This window comes from Odocoileus virginianus, chromosome 5 (genome assembly GCF_023699985.2).
Source record: "Odocoileus virginianus isolate 20LAN1187 ecotype Illinois chromosome 5, Ovbor_1.2, whole genome shotgun sequence".
Classification (NCBI taxonomy): Eukaryota; Metazoa; Chordata; class Mammalia; order Artiodactyla; family Cervidae; genus Odocoileus; species Odocoileus virginianus.
In genome coordinates this window covers 48,784,341-48,792,309 of record NC_069678.1, presented here as the reverse complement: position 1 = coordinate 48,792,309, position 7,969 = coordinate 48,784,341, and positions in this window count along the sequence as shown.

The following is a 7,969-nucleotide window of genomic DNA, read 5'->3' as shown; positions in this document are numbered from 1 at the left end:
CAAGTAGGGAGACAGATAGGAACACATGCATAAAATGTAAACAAGATAACTTCATATGGTATTTGAAGACTGTAACACCAAATCCCTACTTTAGTTAGCGGGGTCAGAGAAAGCCTTTTCACTCTTGAGCTGGCGGGTAAATATAAAGATATGGGGCAAAACCTTGCAGGTACATGAATAGCAAATACAGATAAATTCCTCTAGGTGTAGGACTGGTTATCTGTTTTCTCTTAAGTGAGTTGGCAGTGTGACTTTCAAGGAATTCATCCATTTTATTTATAGGCACGGAGTTTTTTAAAAAAATAATATTCTTTTATTATTCTTTTCCTAGGTGCAGATTTATCTAATGATATGCTCTCTTCCATTCCTGACATTTTATAATTTGTATCTTCTCTCTATTTTCTTGATCAGTCTGGCTTGGAGTTTACTAATGTTACAGATCTTTTCTAAGAATCAGCTTTTTGTTTTATTTAGCCTTTTCTATTGCTTTTCTACCTTATTGCTTTTCTTTCCTTGTAGATTTCTGCTGTTATCCTTATTTTTTCCATCTTTCTGCTTACTTTGGGTTTTACTAAGCTCATTTTTTCTAGTTTCTAAAGGCAGAAACTTAGATAACTGATTTGAGAATTTTCTTACTTTCTAACATAAACATTTAATGCTCTAAATTTCCTTCTAAGTATTGTTTAAGCTGCAACTTTCAAATTTTGATATGCTGTATTTTGGAGAGCCAGACATTTGGAAATGAGCATTCTGACTCTCTTGCTAGGCCTTTATTGTGGAGGCTCGAGTCACTTGCAAGCTCCTGCATCCTTTCCCAATCTTTCTGTCAGGATGATGGGGATAGGGCTCTAGGCAGGGTTTCATGCCTTTTTTCCATTGCACTATTGTTTCTTCTCAACCTCCCATGATGTTCTTTCTCTTCTCCTGACCTCTTCTGTTCGCTTGCTCTCAGTCTTTTTTTTTTTTTTTTTAACATTTGCTTATATTAAGTTTTATTATTATAGTAGATACATATCCAATTAGCATGAAATTTATTGATTTGATCTCGATAATAAACAAGTATGGACAAAGTATCACATTTTTTTTCAGATTGTAGTAGCAGGGTATGTAAGTACCAGAAAGTAGATGGCTCCTGATTTCCCCAATGCATAGCATAATAGAAGAGAGAATGCTATTGTCAGGCTGCCTGGGTTTGAATCCTAGAAGCACCGCTTAAGCTGTGTAACCTTGCATCAGCTTTGTACTAGTTCCGTCTGCTCCTTGGTTTCCTTATCTGTAAAATGGGGGTTACAATAGAGCCTAATTCCTAGTTCTGAGGACGAAAGAGTTGTTACCTACAGAGAGCTGAGACCTCGTTTGGCACAACGAATGGTCAACAAGTGTTAATTCCTATTGTTACTGTAACACTGTTAATACCAACCACTGTGCCCAGACAAATGACTGAAGTGGACAGTTACTATGACTAGGGATTTTCAAATATCTTAGAATTTCTTTTCAATATCACTGTGACTTTTGGGGGACATTTAAGTTTCAGTAACTCTACTAACATACTTTTTAAATTTTAAACTAAATACTTATAAAAATTATAATGAAGTATTTGCCATTAATAGCATAAGCTGAATTTTCCCATCTGAATTAATACAAATAGTTTAATAAGTTGGTCTTTTATTTATTTATTAAAAAAATTTTTTTCATTTATTTTTATTAGTTGGAGGCTAATTACTTTACAACATTGCAGTGGGTTTTGTCATACATTGACATGAATTAGCCATAGAGTTACATGTATTCCCCATCCTGATCCCCCCTCCCACCTCCCTCTCCGCCCGATCCCTCTGGGTCTTCCCAGTGCACCAGCCCCGAGCACTTGTCTCAGGCATCCCACCTGGGCTGGTGATCTGTTTCATTATAGATAATATACATGCTGTTCTCTCGAAGCATCCCACCCTCGCCTTCTCCCATAGAGTCCAAAAGTCTGTTCTGTACATCTGAGTCTCTTTTTCTGTTTTGCATATAGGGTTATCGTTACCATCTTTCTAAATTCCATATATATGTGTTAGTATACTGTAATGGTCTTTATCTTTCTGGCTTACTTCACTCTGTATAATGGGCTCCAGTTTCATCCATCTCATTAGAACTGATTCAAATGAATTCTTTTTAATGGCTGAGTAGTATTCCATGGTGTATATGTACCACAGCTTCCTCATCCATTCGTCTGCTGATGGGCATCTAGGTTGCTTCCATGTCCTGGCTATTATAAACAGTGCTGCGATGAACATTGGGGTGCACGTGTCTCTTTCAGATCTGGTTTCCTCAGTGTGTATGCCCAGAAGTGGGATTGCTGGGTCATATGGCAGTTCTACTTCCAGTTTTTTAAGAAATCCCCACACTGTGCTTTGTTTTTTTCTACCTACAGTTACCCTTAGAGATGTCTTCCAGTCTTATGGTTTAAATACCATCAGTAAGGCAATAACGTCCACATTTATATCTCCAGGCCAGATCTCTCATACAGTTTATGTCTAAAAGTGAACTGCTGTGCCTTTATAAATTTGTTCTAACTTCTTTCTTTTCACTTGATGACTACTTTCATTCTTCTAGTTGGCTAGACTAAAAACCTTGGAGGCAAACAACTTCTCTTTCATACTTTACATCCAACCCATGAGCAATTGTATTGGCTCTACTTTCAAAATATATTCAAAATCTGATTCTTATTAACCACCTCCATTGCTACCATTCTGGTACAGAACACCATCCTCTTCCATTTGGGTCACTGCAGTAGCCTCCAAAGTAGTCTTTCTGGGTCTATACTAGCCATTCTACAGTCTATTCTCAATACAGTAGTCAGAGTGATCCTTCCAAAATTAAAATCAGGTTTGAACTGATTAAAAATTGATTTCAGTTCTGTGTTCAAAACCCATTGAAGGAGAGGGTGTGGAGAAAAGGGAACCCTCTTACACTGTTGGTGGGAATGCAAATTAGTACAGCCACTATGGAGAACAGTGTGGAGATTTCTTAAAAAGCTGGAAATAGAACTACCATATGACCCAGCAATCCCACTTCTGGGCATACACACCGAGGAAACCAGATCTGAAAGAGACACGTGCACCCCAATGTTCATCGCAGCACTGTTTATAATAGCCAGGACATGGAAGCAACCTAGATGCCCATCAGCAGACGAATGGATGAGGAAGCTGTGGTACATATACACCATGGAATATTACTCAGCTGTTAAAAAGAATTCATTTGAATCAGTTCTAATGAGATGGATGAAACTGGAGCCCATTATACAGAGTGAAGTAAGCCAGAAAGATAAAGACCATTACAGTATACTAACACATATATATGGAATTTAGAAAGATGGTAACGATAACCCTATATGCAAAACAGAAAAAGAGACTCAGATGTATAGAACAGACTTGTGGACTCTGGGAGAAGGCGAGGGTGGGATGTTCCAAGAGAACAGCATTGAAACATGTATATTATCTAGTGTGAAACAGATCACCAGCCCAGGTTGGGTGCATGAGACAAGTGCTCGGGCCTGGTGCACTGGGAAGACCCAGAGGGATCGGGTGGAGAGGGAGGTGGGAGGGGGGATCGGGATGGGGAATACATGTAAATCCATGGCTAATTCATTTCAATGTATGACAAAAACCACTGCAATGATGTAAAGTAATTAGCCTCCAACTAATAAAAATAAATGGGAAAAAAAAAAACCCATTGAAGAGTCCCTTCAATGCTTACTCCAAATGCAAAGACTTCAAATGCTTACAGGGTCTTGCATCATCTGACCCTCGTGTCTCCCCTGACTTCATCATTGACTGCTCTCCCCTCCGTGAGTTCCACTGCTGTCCTCCTGGCCTCCTTGCTCTACCTCTGACTTGCCACTTATCCTACCTCACGTCTTTGCTCAAGTTGTATCCTATGTCTGGAATGCTTTTCTCTATCTTTTTAAAAAATTGATGTATAGCTGATTTGCAATGTGTTAATTTCTGCTGTACCACAAAGTGATTCAGTTATACATCTACATACATTCTCTTTCATATCATTTTCCATTATGGTTTATTATAGGATGTTGAATATAGTTACCCGTGCTATACAGTAGGACCTTGTTGTCTATCCATTCTACATATAATAGTTTGTATCCACTAACCCAAACTCCCAATTCTTCTTCCCCTAACTCCCTTTGCAATAGCAAGTCTATTCTCTATGTCTGTGAATCTGTTTGTGCTTTGCAGATAAGTTCATTTGTGTCATGTTTTAGATTGCACATATAAGCGATGTAATATACTATTTGTCTTTCTCTATCTGACTTAATTCACTTAGTATGATAATCTCTAGGTCCATCCATTTTGTTGCAAATGGCATTATTTCACTCTTCTTTATGGCTGAGTAGTATTCCATTGTATATATGTATCACATCTTCTACATCCATTCATTTGTTGATGGATATTTAGCTTGTTTCCATGTTTTGCCTATTGTGAATAGTATTGCTGTGAATATTGGGGTGCATGTATCTTAAAATTATACTTTAGTTATATGCCCAAGAGTGGGATTGCTGGATCATATAGTAATTCTGTTTTTAGTATTTTGAGGACACTCCAAACTGTTTTACATAGTGGCTGCACCAACTTACATTTTCACCAAGAGTGTAGGAAGATTTCCTTTTCTCTGTATCCTTTCCAGCATTTGTTATTTGTAGAATTTTTAATGATGGCCATTCTGACAGGTGTGAGGTGGTAGCTAATTGTAGTTTTGATTTGCATGGAATGATTTTCTGTTTGATATCAGCTTGTTTCACTCCTACACCACCTCTTTCAAGCCTTTGCTCAGCTCTCACCTTCTCAATGAGGCCTATCCTGATCACTCTATTGAATACTGCAACCTGCTTCCAAACTCTACCACTGGCATTTCCATTCCCTTTATTCTGCTCTACTTTTTTTCATAATGTGATCAATCATGTAATTAACCATTTAATTTGCCATAGTATTATATTTATTGTTTCTGATCTGTCTTTCTGTACTAGAAATAAAACGTCAAACAAATAGGACTTTGTCTGCTGTTTCACTTATATTCTTAGAGTCTTGAGTGCTTGGTGCATAAGAGGTACTGAATAAATATTTATGGAACAAATATATGATTCACTCATTGAGGCTGAGCATATCACTGATCTAATCGAATCAGGATCTCTTAGCAAGAAAAAAAAGTGAGTAGCTGTTGGATGGTCAGTTAAGAATATCTGACTTGGATTCTAAGATGCTCAACTACACACTGGGGAAATTGGATTATGGACCATGTGGGGAGTTATTTGAGATTTTATCCAAATCTGATACTCAAATTAAATAAGATCTACATTTTACTTCCTGAACTTATTTTACTTTTAACAAGAATATGAAATTCTTTATGGATTAATAAGAATATGAAATTCTGTATGTAGATATGAACCAGTGGTAGTATTGAAATGTTTTTAGTTTTACAGAGATGCCATAGTATCAGCGATGGAAGGATGGAGGTATAAGTATGTATAAAGACACATGGTTCCGGCACATAGGGAACACTCAATAAACATCTGCTAAAATTTTCCTAGGGCTATTTTCTTTTTTGGCCACACTCTGCGGCATGTGGGATCTTAGGTCCCTGATCAGGAATTGAACCTGGATTCCTTGCCTTGGAAGGGACCAGGTGGCTCAGCGTAAAGAATCCACCTGCAATGCAAGAGACACAGGAGGTGTGGGTTTGATTCCTGGGTCAGGAAGTTCACCTGGAGGAGGGCATGGCAACCCACTCCAGTGTTCTTGCTGGGAAAATCCCATGGACAGAGGAACCTGGTGAGCTACGGTCTATGTTGTTGCAAAGAGTCAGATATAACTTAGTGACTTAGCATGCATGCATGCCCCTGCATTGCAAGGTGGAGTTTAACCACTGGGCCACCAGGGAAGTCCTTCCTAAGGCTATTCTTATCTGTACAAGTAATCAGAGAAATATATGATAGAATATATTGAATATATCATAGCATCTTACTATTGGAAGGGACTGGGATGATGTACTTCCTTTTTATTTATTTATTTTTGGCTGTGCTGGGTCTATTTTGAACTGTGGTATTGGAGAAGACTCTTGAGAGTCCCTTGGATGGCAAGGAGATCAAACCAGTCAATTCTAAAGGAAATCAATCCTGAATATTCATTGGAAGGACTGATACTGAAGCTGAAACTCTGATACTTTGGCCACCTGATGTGAAGAACTGACTCACTGGAAAAGACTCTGATGCTGGGAAAGATTGAAGGCAGGAGAAGAAGGGGACAACAGAAGATGAGATGAGAATCGGCATCACCGATTCTATGGATATGAGTTTGAGCAAGCTCTGGGAGCTGGTGATGTACAGGGAAGCCTGGTGTGTTGCAGTCCATGGGGTTGCAAAGTGTCAGACACAACTGAGCTACTGAACTAAACTGAACTGAACTGTGCTGGATCTTCGTCACTGTGTGCAGGCTTTCTCCAGTTGCAGTGAGTGTGGGCTTCTCTCTAGCTGCAGTGCACGGGCTTCTCATTGCGGTAGTTTCTCTTGTTGCAGAGCACAGGCTTTGGGCCTCACGGGCTCAGTAGCTGCGAAGCATGGCCTAAGTAGTTGTGCTGTATGGGCTTAGTTGCCGCATGACATGTCAAGTCTTCCTGGGCCAGGGATCAAACCCTTATTCCTTGCATTGGCAGGTGAATTCTTAACCACTGGACCACCAGGGAAGTCCTGAACCTCATCTTTAGTGTTCTTCACAGGTTAGCCAAAATGAGCGCAAAAGATGAGCACAGGTGAACTAAAATCTGCTTTCCTCTAAATTGTACCCCTTGGTACTACAGAACAAATCTATACACTTTAGTACATGAGAGCCTATCAAATATTTGAAGGCAGCTACGGTGTCTTCTTTTCTGCAGAATAAACACCCTCAGTTTCTTATCTAGCTGTTTCAAGAATCTTCATCATGCTGGGCGCCCTGTTTTGGATGAAATGCAGCTTCACTGTATAGTTTTAAAAAGTTAGTGGCCAAAGTGATTCATAGTGCTGCTAATCAAGTCTGATAAAATGAAGTGTGGAGAAACTTTTATTTATTTATTTATTTTTAGTTTTCTTTTTTTTTCCCTTTATTTTTATTAGTTGGAGGCTAATTACTTTACAATATTGTAGTGGGTTTTGTCATTCATTGACATGAATCAGCCATGGATTTACATGTATTACCCATCCCGATCCCCCCTCCCACCTCCCCCACCACCCCATCCCTCTGGGTCTTCCCAGTGCACCAGGCCCGAGCACTTGTCTCATGCATCCAACCTGGGCTGGTGATCTGTTTCACCATAGATAATATACATGTTTCGATGCTGTTCTCTTGAAACATCCCACCCTCGCCTTCTCCCACAGAGTCCAAAAGTCTGCTCTGTACATCTGTGTCTCTTTTACTGTTTTGCACATAGGGCTATCATTACCATCTTTCTAAATTCCATATATATGCATTAGTATACTGTATTGGTCTTTATCTTTCTGGCTTACTTCACTCTGTATAATGGGCTCCAGTTTCATCCATCTCATTAGAACTGATTCAAATGAATTCTTTTTAATGGCTGAGTAATATTCCATGGTGTATATGTACCACAGCTTCCTTATCCATTCGTCTGCTGATGGGCATCTAGGTTGCTTCCATGTCCTGGCTATGATAAACAGTGCTGTGATGAACATTGGGGTGCACATGTCTCTTTCAGATCTGGTTTCCTTGGTGTGTATGCCCAAAAGTGGGATTTCTGGGTCATATGGCAGTTCTATTTCCAGTTTTTTAAGAAATCTCCACACTGTTCTCCATAGTTTGCATTTGCTATACTAGTTTGCATTCCCATCAACAGTGTAAGAGGGTTCCGTTTGCGCGGAGAAACTTTTAACTAAGTACGATGTTGAACAAACAATCGTTCAAATACAAATAATACAAATATATTA